The following is a 13599-nucleotide window of genomic DNA, read 5'->3' as shown; positions in this document are numbered from 1 at the left end:
TACGTGGCCACCAGACATCACAGACTGTGCTCTGTCTTAGCTGGCCCCACATGTTACTGCCCCAAGAGGTGAGGTACACACAGGCTACTACTCAAACTGGGCACCTGGGGTCACTGCAGCAATGGTTGAGGGGGATACAGGCAGGGCACTGCCGCACATGGCCACCAGGTGGCACTGCTGCAATGGCGCTGGTGCGAGGGAGATGATAAACAGGCCACTGCCTGAAGTGGCCACTACCACAATGGCCTGGGGAGAGGGGGAGGGAGATACCAATAGGGCACTGCCACACCAGGGCACCCCAGGGAGGTCACTGCTCCAATTAGTAGAGATACACATCGGGGAGTGCCCCAACTGAGGGCCCTACCCTAGAGAGAGGGGGGCTGGGGAGAGAAGAGGAAATCAAAGGCCACTGCCTCACTTAGCCATCGGGGTCACTACCTAAATAGGGGACACGCACACACAGGGCACTGCCCCACCTGACCAGCAGGGGTCACTGCCCCAATTGGGGGATATACAGAGGGTATTGCCCCACAGGGATGCCAGGGATCAGTGACTGCCATACCTGGCACAGGGGTAGAGGGGATAGGGTGACCAGATGTCCCGATTTTATAGGGACAGTCCCGATATTCGGGACTTTTTCTTATGTAGGTGCCTATTATCCTCCACCCTGTCCTGATTCTTCACACTTTCTATCTGGTCACCCTGGGGGCGGGGGAGAGAGGGGGCTACACACAGGGCATTGCCATACTGGGCCAACCGTGCACATCCCTAGTGGGGGAGTGATACACACCAGAAGCAGGGCTCACTGCCACAAAGGGGTTGGAAGACACCCAGGGCACTGCCTGACACAGCCACCCAGGCACCCTGCCCCCTTGGGGGAGGTGAAGAATACACATTGGGCACTGACTCCTCTGGCTATTAGTGGTCACATGCCCAATATAGGGGTTGGGGGGGAGTAAATATACACAGGGGACTGCCCCACCTGGGCAACACGAGTCACTGAGATGAGAGTGGGATACGCAGAGGGCCCTGCCCCAATGGCTGATATACACACAAGGCCCTGCCTCACCTACGCACCAGCGCTCACAGGCACAATGGCAGTAGTGGGGTCACACAGACAATTGACCTCAGTTGCCACCAGGGGTCGCTGCAGCAATGCTAGGGGGGATACATGCCAGGCATTGCTGCCCCTCGCCACCAGGAGTCACTGCTCCTACAAGAAGGCACCTACAGGACACTCCCGTGCCTGGCCAGCAGGGGTCACTATCACTGGGGAGGGGCTATGGGGAAGCTGAGAAAGAGCAACTAACTGCAGTGGGGAAAATCATAATCTACCGGGGAGAAAGAACGGACTCTGCTAGGACATTACACCAACTCCGGACAGGCTGGATACCAGCAATTCGGGGCTGGAGCAGCTCCAGCTAGAGGCTGGGTGGAGACAGGTGACCTCGGTTTCTGCGCTGAGCAGGCTGCTTTGGCAGCGAGGAGGGACAGGGAACCCCCTGCCCAGGGTCTTGCTGCCCAAGGAAGGGGAGATCTGCGGCACTCTTTGGAGTAGCTGGTTCAGCAGCTGTGAGCCACACGCTTCTCCCTGCCTGAGCTCTCCAGGAGCACATTACGTACAGGTGTGCGCTGGATGTAGGCACCAGTGTAACAACAGGGCCAGACTCTGCTGAGTGCTGCCTGTGAGAGACAGGGCCAGAGTCAGACGGGCAGATGGGGGAAGGACATGACAGAGACAGTGGCCATGAGCTGATCCCATCATAAATCCAGCCTGTGACATCACCATCCGTCCCTGCAGCTCTCCATCTGTCCCACTGTCCGTCCAACCCTCAACCCCCCATCCATCCCCAACGTATGCCACACACACCCCTTCACCCATCGCCTCACACACTCATCTATTTCCTCATGCATCCTGCTGTCCCTCTGATTGTCCCTGCAGTGCCTAGCACAAGGAAGCATAGTGGACCCTGAGCGAGGCTTTTGGGTGATGCAGTAATGGAGCTAGCTGGTGATAAGAGGCATCTCTAATCCCAGCCCCACTTCTCCTCTGCCCAAAGCCACGACCGTGAGCCCATCCCTCTCAGTCTCAGACCTCACAGCCCCAAAGACATGAACAGCCACTCACACTGTGACCTAGTTACAGCAATGAGGTCTTCCTGAAGATAGGAGGTGGGAGGAGCAACCCCCAATCCTAGCAGGCAGGACACATCTTTCCCAGTATGGCAGAGACCCTGCCCATGGGCAGATAGACCCAGCCGAGCCCATAGGAGACTGGGGGAGGGGGAGCAGAGGAAGAGAATGCAGCCAACTGAACGTGACAGGTGTCCATGAAAGGAAAGAGAGAGAGTTTGAGTGAAAGTTGGCCAACACAGAGAGAGAAACCTAGGAGGGCGAAAGAAATTCACAACAGGGAGTCACCCTCATGGATCCAACTTTCTGCAAGTGAGCACACACCACTCCTGGCCAGAGAGATGATCAGCTCTCGCAAATGGCAACATCATCTCCCCTGAAGCCAAAGCTAGTCCGGAAACCAACACCCAGGTAACAAGAAGTCCCTGCCTGGAGCCAGGACGGCTGTGACCAGAGCCCTTCCCAAACCAGATACACATCTCACCGACAGAGACGGTTACTCTCGTTCCAGTTGAGCAGCTCTTGCCTGACATCAACAGGATTCATGCTGTCACTGCTCTCGATCACTTTCCATATCACCTCAGGGCTGGACTCCGTTCCTGCGACTTCTTTTCCCTTGGTATGAAACACAACACAAGAGGAAAAGAAAAAGCAATGGTGGTGAGGCTCCTCTTCTCGCTACTCCCGCACCCCAGGGCTTCGGCTTCAACCCTCCTCCCATTCTGTCATCACTGCTACAATTAGAAATCTGAACCCGGGGCTCACACCTGCTTGTCTCCCCAATCCTAGGCCCTGTCCAGTATGTCTCCCTCCACAGAAGTTATCTGGCCTCATCTTACACTCCATCTTCATATTGCTCTTCTCCTTCCCAGAGTCCTGCTCTGCTCCTCAGACCTGTCTGTCCTCAGCTCTGCAGGCAGAGAGGAAGGGGCATGATGGGAACACACACACTCCATTCCAGACACCACACAGCATCCACAGGGCTAGCAAAACACCTCATCTTCGGCCAAAACCACACCCCACCCCGAGGGAGCAAAAAGCCTTTGTGAGCACAGCACACACAAGACAGGAAAAGATTAACACCCACAGCCAGCCCAGCCAAAATAGGAGCTTTCTCACCTTCCCGGCCACAGGTCCATTGGGCTCATGGATGGAGAAGTTTGCTGGGCTATGGGGGTCCCTGAAGAACTAGCTCAGCATGTGAATGACTGGGATGTATGTGGAGGCCTGACTGTGGGCTGGGGTGTCCAGGAGGACCTAAGGGAAGGGAGTAGGGGGATTAGAGATAGAAGAGGGAGGGGTTACCAAGGTGCATTGTGGGAATGTGGGATTTAGAGAGCCCAGAGTGGATGGGTGTCAGCGGGTTGGACGACCCCACAGTGGTTGAAAAGGGGAACCTGGCAGGTTTGGGTGTAGCAGAGATTGAAGATGAGGAACCTCACACCCTGGGGATGATCTGGGGGAGTGGGAGGATAGTAAAGTGGGACCCAGCAATGAGAAATGGGTTGGAGGCAATTAGGGGTGGGGCGCTGAGAACAGGGATGAGGGGAGGAGGAGGAAGGGGGGGCGGGGTGCTGAGGATGGGGATGGGGGGAGGAGGGGGGGTTGCTGAGGACGGGAAGGAGGATGTGGGGGATGGGGCGAGAGGAGGAGGTCAATGTCAGGGTGCTGAGGACAGGGGGGAGGAGGAGGTCGGTGCGAAGGGAAAGGCCAGGTGGAGTGTACACGATGGGGGAGGGGATGGTGGGGGCTGAGGGATCCCCACAGATGGGGGTGGGGCTGGCGAGAGGGAAACAACAGATGAGGGGACACTGGGGGGACAGGTTGGGGGGGCTTTAAGGGGCTGCTGGGGCCCTACAGAGGGAGACGAGGGGGCGGTGCTGGCAGGAGAGTCACAGCGGATGGGGGGGACACTGGGGGGCAGGTTGGGGGAGGTTGAAGGCCCCGCGGCCCCAGGCTGCCGCTTGTGGGGCTGCTCCCAGGCAGTTCAGCTCACCCCCACCTGTTGCCCCACCCCAGGCCCTGGGGGGGGGTGGTGAAGCCCTTTCACTCTGTGGTGCCTCTGCCCTGTGCCCTCCCCGCCCGGCTCCGACGGGCCCGGGCTGCTCCCGGGGCAGGGGCTGGGCCTGGCGCCTGGAACTGGGTGTCTGAGCCCCCGGCCCCCCCGTGCGGAGCCGCTACTCTCCGTCCCGCCTCAGCGCCCCTCAGCCCGGCCCTGCCCGCCGGCTGCCCCCGAGCCCGCGTCCCCCCAGCAGCGCCGGGGTGGGTCCCACTGGTGCCCCTCCCCGGCTCCCAGTGGCGGAGGGGGCGGGGGCAGCGAAGCCTCGGGGCGAGGGAACCAGGCCCGCACCCCACGCGCCGAGGGGTTGGGTGGAGCCCTATGGAAATACGGGGGTGGGCAGGGCTGGCAGACAGGACTCCTGGGTTCTCCCCTCAGCTCGGGGAGGGCGGGCTAGGGGTTAGAGTGGGGGAGGGGCAGGGATGGGAGCCAGGACTCCTGGGTTCTCCTCCCAGCTCGGGGAGGGGAGGTTAGGGGGTAGAGTGGGGGAGGGGCTGGGGGGGGTCTCCTGCCAAAGAGGCAAGTCCAGGAGCTGGTGTCAGGCAGCAGGTCACTTGTGGGCCCCAAGTGTCCGATCTGGAAACAGCTGCCTGTCCCCACACCCGGGGACTGCGCGTGGCTGGCAACCGTCTCCTTGTACCTGAGAATTATCCATACACCCCAGGGTGTGAGCCCTGCTCTCCCCTGTCAGTGCCTGGGGCACAGAGCCATGTGTACGAGTCACTCTCTGTGCGGGGATGTCAGTTCGTACAGACTTTGCTGGTGCTTTTTCTGTAGCCTGTGGTAAAATGAGGCAATTAACTAGATGCCTTGATGGAAGTTCTCTGCGTACCCTCAGGGGTACACGTACCCCTGGTTGAGAACCACTGATGTAGGGGAACCCAGGCCCACCCCCCTATTCTGACTTCCAACCCCGTACCCTGGGCAGCTGGTTCTGCTTTGCTTATCTTGCATCAGCCTCAAGTCAGCTTCACTCGGTCACCACTTCCACCATGGCCAGACATCAGAGAGAGGAAGTTTCCTCTCAGCTGTAAAAGCAGCAAGGGCTCCATGAGGGGTCGGTGCTGCTGGAGAAATTATTCACACTTTCTCTAGTCTCCTTTTCAGATTTTGCCCCATTTTCTCTTTAATTCTCCAATATTAATTTAACAATCTCAGATTTGGGATATTTTCACACCTGTTTGACCTGCAGCAAATTTCCTTCCTTTCTTTGGGAAATTGTCCTGAATCATTCCCCAAAGGAGAAGGGGCTTAATGGGTGCAGTTTGCAGAGCCCTGAGACACAGCTGCCTCTGAGGTGGGCTGGGGTGGCCTTTCTCTGCTGACGAGGAAGGGGACAGGAGGAAAAAGCGCAGTGGAGACTGTCCAGCACAAGCTTACGCAGTCCTGGCTACTGCTACCCGCAACTGCCAGTCACCTGCATGCCCCTGCTTCTGCCTCCTTCCCACTGCCAGGAAGTTTTCCTGCTCCACACTCCCCTCACATACCCTCTTAAAGCACCTCCTCAAAGGGCTCCCTGCTGCCATGTGAATGGTGTGGGGGTGTGTGTGTGGGGGGAATTATTGCTGTCTGTTAATTGAACTTCCACTGTCCAGTTACTCTCACTTAATATAAAATATCTTCATATTCGGGTGGTTTTCTCTCATTAGCAAATGTTTCTTTTTAGACCCATTTCTTCCCCAGTTCTCAAAGATACATATAAAATATCCTGTGTGCAGCGCTGTAGTAGGCAGGGTGGTCCCAGGGTATTGGAGGCTTCCCCCTTGGTTTGTATACAAATGTTCGGTGTTATTCTCCAGCCCATTCCTTATGAATACTAACTTGATGTTAACATTTTTGCTGGCAGCTGTGAACTGAGGGGAGCTTTTCACTGATCTGTCTACAGCAACATGCAGATCCCGTTCTTGGGTTGTGTAGCCGATAATCTGTTCTGCTGCCGTCGCTAGGTGTGATGCATGTTCAGTAGGGGTTTCTCCCCTCTTCCCTTTTTGTATTTCCTCTCCCTACTAGTGTTGGGGTGTCCTTCTTCTCAGGTTAGTGTATTAATGATCTCATCTTGGGGTCATATGTGTCAATTCATTGCTACGTCGTCAGAGAACTATCCATGATGACTCCAAGATCTCTTTCCTGATTAGTTGTAGCTAAATTAGCCCCCATCATATTGTATGTATAGTTGGGGTTATGTTTTCCCAACATGACATTTATCCACGTTAAATTTCATTTGCCATTTTGTTGCCCAATCATTTAGTTTTGTGAGATCTTTTTGAAGTTCTTTGCAGTCTGCTTTGGTCTTAACTATCTTGAACAGTTTAGTATCGTCTGTGAACTTTGCCACCTCACTCTTTACCCCTTTCTGCAAATCATTTATGAATAAGTTGAATAGGATTGGTCCTAGGGCTGACCTAGGAAAATGACAGCAGCAAGATGAAGTCTGGAGTCACATGGGCAGGTCACATGTCCATGCATGATTCAATTTGCAGGCCTACGCCATTGTTTACATGTTACTTTGAATGTTCCCAGGAAAGCTCAGATGTGGATTGGCATTTTCCAAAGTCCATTGTCAGTGAAGCGTTTCTTGATTAGGCACTTACTGAGAATAGTCCTTTCTCAAGAAGCTGACCAAATGCATCACTGAGGCTACTCGAAATCAAATACATTTGAGATACAAGTACATAGCCCATATTCATAATTTCAAATACAAAAATGGTACACACATACAGCTAGTATAATTATAACCAGCAAATCATAACCTTTTCATAGACATCTCACATTACAACTTTTGCACAATATTTGTTGCAAATATGTAATAGTGGTGGCAGCAATGATCTATATGGTCCCAGCTGATATTAATAATGTCACAGCCTACAGAGAAGTGAGAGGGAGGTGTCTTCTAGCAGGCGTTTCTCCTACATTTCTCCATTGCTGCTTGGGCGGAGGCGAGAATGGAGCAAAACACGCCTGGCTCAAGGTTTTGCGTTCAACTTTGAAGATTAAGCCTGAGCCTCCGGCATGGGTGCTGGGAGATGGATTTCTGAGTTGCATCCAGCACAGTCTTTGGGCCTGAGCTGAAACCACTGAGGCCAAGAGAGACGGGTTTGAAGTGGCCTTTGAGGCTCCCAGCAGGTCTTGAGGAGCAAGGGGTTACTGCCATCCCTGGGGGAGCTCAAACCACCATTCTTTCGATTAACAGCAAAACACAAAGACCCATTGCGCCACAGAGACACATTTCTACTGTTACCAAGGCTGCTGCCTAGCAGCCCGTGCATCTGCCTGCCAGCGCTAGAGCTTGCAAGGCAAGTGTGGGTGCTGGAGGTAAAGAGCCAGTAGAGTGACACAGCAGCTCTAAAGGGGGGTGAAGGTCAGGAGTGAGGGGTTCAGGGCATGGGAAGGGGCTCTGGGCTGGGGCAGGGGGGTAAGGATGTGGGAGGGGGTGAGGGCTCTAACAGGGGATGAAGGGCAAAAATGAGGGGTTCAGGGTACAGGAACGGGCTCCAGGCTGGGCAGGGGGTTGGGGTGCAGGAAGGGGTGAGGGCTCCGGCTGGGGATGTGTGTAACCTTCCCCTTTCCATAGCCATGTGTCTGAGCCACCAGGGCCAGCACGTACAAGGCCTCGCTGCCGAAGCGCTGACAGTGTCCAGTGACGCTACACCTGGCCCTCTACTGACAGCTCAGGGGTTTGGCGTCCTCTGGCACTGAGACACCACAATAATTACAGGGTTATTTCTAATGAGTTAAAGCAGAACTTGTGCTGAGATTAACACGTCCCTCGTGGGTCTGGGGGTTTTACAGCATGAACTGGCTCTGCGTGTGGGTACTGTGCATGTGTTTGAGTAATACTAACATGGCTGAAACACATAACTCCCCATCCTGGGGGTTTCCATCCCCCCGATTCCTTCCACGGGGGGCGCTAACCCGGCTCCTCTACGGCCAGATGCCCTAATGGGCAGCAGTCGGGATGTTGGGAGAGGTTCTGTTTTCTGTGACTAGTGACAGCCCCAAAGTGACTCCCACCAGCCCCCATTGCCTTGCCCTGCAGCTTCCAGTCTCTGAATCCTGGCCTGGAATTCGATTGGAACGAGGCCCCTGGGAGCTGGATAGACCACGCGTCAGACACTGCAACATTGTAGCCAGAACATCCATGTCTAGATTTTAAGGCCAGTCAAGACAACTAAATAATCCTGTCTAACTCCCATGCACGTGACAGGCCACAAAGTCACCCCTGCACTGAGCCGAACCACCTGGATTAAACCAAAATATTCCAGCCCTTAGGAGAATATCCCGTTGTGTGCCATAGACGGAGCATAGGAGAGGCAGAAGGGTACCAATACTGGAGGACCCTGAACTGGAATTGATTTGGTGAGATGTACCCAGCTGATCTGGGCAAGTGACTTGTGCCCCATGCCACAGAGGATGACAAAAACTCCAACATCCCTGCCAGTGTGAGCTGGGGGAAATTCCTTCCTGACCCCAGCAACGGAGATCAGGGAGACCCTGAGCATGAGAGCAAGGCCACCAGCGAAGCACCGGAGAGAAATGGTTTTCTATCTCACCCGAGAGCACTTTCTTCAGCCCCCCTGTCCCCTCTTGCCACCCCCATGTGGGGTGGAGAATCCATCATTGCCCTGGGTACTTTGTTCCAATGTTTAATCACCCAATTGCAAATGTGTCCCTTATTTCTCATTTTACTTTCTCTGCCATTAACTTCCAGCCACTGGTTCTTGTTCTGCCTTTTGCTGCTGGGTTAAAGAGCCCTTCAGTACCCAAAATTTTCTCTTTGGGAGGGGATTTACACATTGTCATCAAGTGACCTCTTGGTCTTCTCTGTGATAAACTGAGCAGACTGAGCTCTTGTCTTGCACTGGAAGGCAACTTTTCAGCACTTTTTTTTCTCTTCTCTGCCCCCCATCCAATTTTTCATTCTTCATCTTAAAATGTGGCCAGGACGACTGTGTGCAAGAGTCCAGTGTTGGTCTGACCAATGTTGTACAGAGATAACACTAGTGCCCTATATCTCGTCACTGTTCTTCTGTCTGTTCATCCAAGGACGACCACAGCATCACACGGGCATTTCATGCTGAGTTGTTTGTCCATTATGACACCTAAACCCTTCTCCGAGTCACAGCAGTCTGGCCTTGCTCATTAGTAAAGCTCAATGTGTTTGAATGGCCGCAGCTTCCCAAGTGCTCCGTAACATGCACAAGGGAATCCCCTCCTCAGTCCCCTTCACCTGCTGCTGGTCTCTTTACTCTTTCTTCTTCTCCAGGATCCACATGTGTCATTCTGGGGGAAGTTCTCCTCCTCTCTTTGCCTGGGAGCGATATGACCCCCCGGATGGACTGACCAAACCCAGGATTCCTTCAGCTTGAAAGCAGAGGGGAGCCTTCACCCGCTCCCTCTTTAAGGCTCCAGTCCCAGGTCCTAAATTCCCTGCCAAAACACAAAAATCCACACTGAGCCCAACTCCTCTCTCGGTGATGATTTTCTTTCTCCCACAAATCTGTCTTGAGGACACAGCCCTGGGAACAGGTGAACACAACCTCTGAGATTTCCCTTCGCAGCCTGCAAGAGGCAGTTCACCCTATTAAACAGCTCAGGAATGTCGTCTTTTTCTTTTCTCCTTTCAAAAGTAATTTCTTATATTTCTAGTCTCTTTATAGGACCCTCCGATTTGCCGCTTCCAATTCTCTGCTGTACATGCCAGCACTGGAGCGGGTGAGGTGCCTGGACCCATCCTGTACTAGGTACGTGGGGGACTTGCAGGATCAGACCCTAAAATTGCTTTGGAGTGAAATTCTAACCCCATTCAACCCTGACCTGTTCCTGGGAGGTGTCGGTATTGACCCAGGCCGCCGAGCACCATGGAGTGAAGAGATCAATTTTATCAGTAAGTCAGACCCCTCGGCTGCCCACTGCCTGGATCACCTCCCCCCAGGTGACGCGAGTCGCCCTCCAGAGCCATTGCTGGGCCCCGGGGGGCAGCCACACAAGCCATGGGGATGGGCAGCTCCCAGGAATCTCGGCAACGAATCTCCAGGCCGGAGGGTTTCCCCTAGTGCGTGATTCACCCTCAGGGTCCAGCCATCCAGCAGCTTCCACCCAAGGCTAGTGCGCTAACAGCAGCAGCGTGGCTGGGGGGCTCGGCCGGTGACTGGGGCCAGTCACCTGAGCATGAACCCAGCCGACCCCAGGAGATGGACCCGGGTCACCAGCCCAACCCACCACGCAGCTGCTGCCGCTACCCCATTAATGCGTGAGCTCCCATGGACCATGCTGGGGAGATCCCCCAGCTGCAGGGTAGACGCCCCTGAGCGCCTGGCAGGGCACAGCTCCTGGCTGACCTGCCCTGCTGAGTTCTCTACTAGGCTGGGTGGATCTGGGGCCAAGGGTGCTGGGTGACAGGGGGGCATTGGCTCTGGGCTGGGACTGTCACTTCCCCCCCTCCCTATCCAACAGGATCACAGCACACGAAACCAGCTCAGCCTGCAGGGGAAGAGTTCAGTCCAGGGCCTGGTGCATTCTGGGAGCAAGGACAGTGCAGAGAAAGGGCAGATACAGGGCACCTCTGAACACTCTGCGCAGAACTGCCTGTCCTGACCCACAGCCCCTGTTATCCCAGCCCTGGGCTCCCCTCTCACTGCTCTGCCAGTGCCCCTCACTCCCGATCCACAGACCTCCCCTGCTGTATCTGTGACTTCTGCTACTGAACCACCAATGCGCTGACTCCTCTTGTGAGACATTTCTCTGCACAATACTGCTGCTATTCCAGTTACTGACTCCAGGGAACATTTTCCTTAGCCTGGTTCTGTGTGTCACTGGTTTCTATAGCAAAGATCAGTCCCTGGCCCTGTGGCCCAGACATCCTCATTCACATCAAGCTTCAAGTTGAGAATCATTTCCCATTCCCGCTCTGTGGGAGGGGAGACTTTTAAACATGCTCTCTGTGCGACTGCACATGGCTAAGCAAAGAGAACAAACTCCAAATCCCCCCTATGCTTTGGGAGCCAGGTTTGCTGTGGGAATTCTGTAGTTCAGATGACTTCATGCCTGGGCATTGTGATTCTTTACCAGTTTCTCTGGCAGTGGAGTAGTTTTGTGCTCACAGCTGTGATGGCCGAGTGGTTAAGGTGTTGGAGTCGAAATCCAATAGGGTTCCCCTGCGCAGGTTCAAATCCTGCTCACAGCGAGGCCTGTGTTTTAGCCAGTCTCTAACTCGGGCAATACTTTTCCACAACCCCCGAGACACTCTCAATTCTCTCCCCACCCCAAGTAAATCCTGTTCTGCTCCTTTCATAGAGATGCCTGGGACACCACTTCTCAGCACCTGAAGCCTCTGGCACTCACCTTGTGCCCCATAGATCAGCCATAGTCCTGGTTCTGCTCCTCTCTCTAGCGTGCAAAAGGAGCCAAGTCAGCAATTCCATGGGTGCTACAGGGCTGCAGAAAAAAAAAAGGTGCCCAGCAGCCATCTCTGCCCCTGCACCTCCTACCTAGCAGGCCTGGCCAACAAGCTTCTCCTTCTGCGCCTCCTGCTGGCAATTGATGGGGTGTGCTGGAGGAGTGAGGAGAGAAAGAAGTGGGGCAGGGTCGAATAGGAAGAGATTTGATGGTTTGGGGGCAGGGCCTGAGGTGGAGCAGGCATTGAGCTCCGCCCGGGAACTCTCAAAGTCAGCGGCTCTGAGTGCAGAAGCCTTCCCTGAGTCTGAGCTGCCAGGATCCCTGCCACAGAGCAGATGCCACAAGTCTCAGCCTCTGTCCCACACATGGCTCTGGGCACCACCAGGAATCAATTGGCTGCTGGCACACAAGGCAACTTAAAAGCTGAGTCCCTGGACAGCAGCTTAAACCCTGGCCCCTCCCATTAAGAGCCTGATGCTCTACTGACTGAGCTAGCCAGGCTTGCTAAGAACCTCCACCCCTCCTCTTCTTCTCCATGGCCACGGCCAATTCTTCCTCCCTCCTGCACCTGAGGATCACTACATCTCCTCACTTAGACAGCCAGCCCGTCCACTGCACCCCAATCCCCCATGCCTGAGCCTCCCTGCCATCTGGCTCCATAGAATTAATTCTCATGTGTTGCTGGGAAATCTACTTCTTGTGCCCAGAGAGTCTCAGCCCCCCTCAGTAGAAGACCGGAGAAACACAGTGTCTGCCTTTTCTAAAGAAGTGCTTGGAAGGGCTTTTCTCATGTGACCTAATGGATAAGGCGTCTGCTTTCAGAGCAGGAATTGAGAGTTCAAGTTACTGCATGGTTGTGTTGCTGCAGTTTTACCTTCGTGCTGAAATTCCTGCTCCCTTCAGGGCTGGAACCTCTTCTTGGCCGCTCAGACCAGTGCTCTGGCTTCAGCTAGAGCCCTGGGAAGGAATTCAGGGGTGAGTGTCACAAAGACTGGGGCATGAGCCCCAGGTGCTTCCAGTCCAGCCTCTGCTCTTCCTGACTTGCCAACGAAAATGGGCAGCTGCCCGGGCTGGCGTGTAGAGCAGTTTCCCTCTTCCAAGAGTGAGCCTGTCCCTGTGCTTGAGGGGGTTGCTACATAGCGCCTTGGGAACCTGCATGTTTCTCTGCTTCTCGCCAGCTGGGGAAAAGCCTCTTGGGGTAAAGTCTCCTGCCCCACGGCAAAAGTGAGCACTGTGAGTGGGAACAGACAGGGGCCACACCAGGGGGCTGGCCCTGCTTTCCTAGCTTCTTCTGATGTTGGCGACAGAGCATCAGCAGCTGCCCTGCATGCTGATCTGTGGGTCGCTTTCAGTGGGTGTTTGGCATGGCAGGAAGCAGCCTGGCTGGGGGTCTTTGTGGCTGTCTGCTGGCCATGCATAAGCATGGTCCTCCCCTCCTCTTGCCTGCCTTCAGTTGCTCTGTGGCTTATAAACCTTCCCTTGAAGCTGTCAGCACCAGCAGCCTCTGCTCTAGGTGTCCGGAGGAGGGAAGGTGTGAGGGGCTCCAGGCTGGGCTCCACCTCCCTCCTGCCAAGCCCTGACTATTAATCCCGGCCCTGGCACTCCTTTCTTCAAGCACCGTGTGGGCCAAAGGAAAAGTGTGGCAGCAAGCACAAGGGCCAAACTTGTGGGAATCAGGTGAAGCAGCAAGAATCCCAACTACCAGGTCAAACCACAGGACTACAGGCAGCCATAGCCACTTCTACACCCCAATCCATTGCAGCCATCTCAACCAAAGACCTGGCTCCAGTGGGTGTGAGTCACCCAGCAGGAGGGAAAAGACTCACTCTTAAACAACTGGAAACAGGGAAATTGAGCGCTTTGAGCTCCAGGGCTTTACCACAAACCAGCACAAGGTCCCACTGACATTTAAACTCAGACTCTAGGATTCAGAGTCCCAAGTGCTGCCTATTACACCATGGGATCAGCTTGTGCTGCCTTCTCTGGCCATCGGTGACCCTCACAGGGCTGGC

The 13599-nt window shown here is 54.8% G+C and overlaps 1 non-coding gene across 1 annotated transcript; it reads left to right on the top strand.

Moving 5' to 3' along the window:
• The first annotated feature begins 11293 nt into the window (after positions 1–11293).
• TRNAS-CGA (transfer RNA serine (anticodon CGA)) lies at positions 11294–11375 on the top strand. Its single transcript has one exon. It is a non-coding gene; the product is annotated as a tRNA-Ser (tRNA).
• The last annotated feature ends 2224 nt before the right edge of the window (positions 11376–13599 follow it).

This window comes from Gopherus flavomarginatus, assembly GCF_025201925.1.
Source record: "Gopherus flavomarginatus isolate rGopFla2 chromosome 13 unlocalized genomic scaffold, rGopFla2.mat.asm SUPER_13_unloc_1, whole genome shotgun sequence".
Taxonomy (NCBI): domain Eukaryota; kingdom Metazoa; phylum Chordata; order Testudines; family Testudinidae; genus Gopherus; species Gopherus flavomarginatus.
This window is presented reverse-complemented; position numbering and strand designations above follow the sequence as displayed.